The sequence below is a fragment of the Arachis duranensis genome, chromosome 6 (assembly GCF_000817695.3).
Source record: "Arachis duranensis cultivar V14167 chromosome 6, aradu.V14167.gnm2.J7QH, whole genome shotgun sequence".
NCBI lineage: Eukaryota > Viridiplantae > Streptophyta > Magnoliopsida > Fabales > Fabaceae > Arachis > Arachis duranensis.
The window spans coordinates 92,992,942-92,993,545 of NC_029777.3; positions in this window are offsets into that span (position 1 = coordinate 92,992,942).

The following is a 604-nucleotide window of genomic DNA, read 5'->3' on the forward strand; positions in this document are numbered from 1 at the left end:
ATTATTCTTTCTTTTTTTTCTTCTTCTTTTCTGTTGCTCTTATTTCTAATTTTAGAAGCATTGCTTCTTATATTAGACTTGAATGAACATATTTATACTATATTGCAATCTTGTTTAGTTGAATGAATATAGGTTTCTCATTTTTCTACTGATTTTGCAGTATTATATGTTTCTTCTTCTTCTTTATTTGATTTTTTCTTGTTTTTATTTGTGTTAAGAGAATAAAATAAGAAGAATCACGAGAAGGTAAAACAAGAAGGAGAAGATAAACAAGAACAGAAGAAGAAGATGATGATAATAAAGAAGGAGGAGGATGATGATGAGTTTTGAGTTATCATTAAATAATTTCGGTGCATTTTGAATTTAATTTCGGTGCATTCTGAATTTAAATATGGTGTAGTTGGTTTGAGCTTATTTTGAACTAAATTTATTTGTATGTCGTCATCATTAAGGAATTTTGGTACATTCTGAATTTAAACTATTATACGTATAAGAAGAAGACGACGGTGATGATAATAATGATAACGATAATGATGATAATGAAAATGGAGAAAAATGAGGAGAAAAAAATTCAAATGCAAAAAAAAAAAAAAAAGAGGAGGAG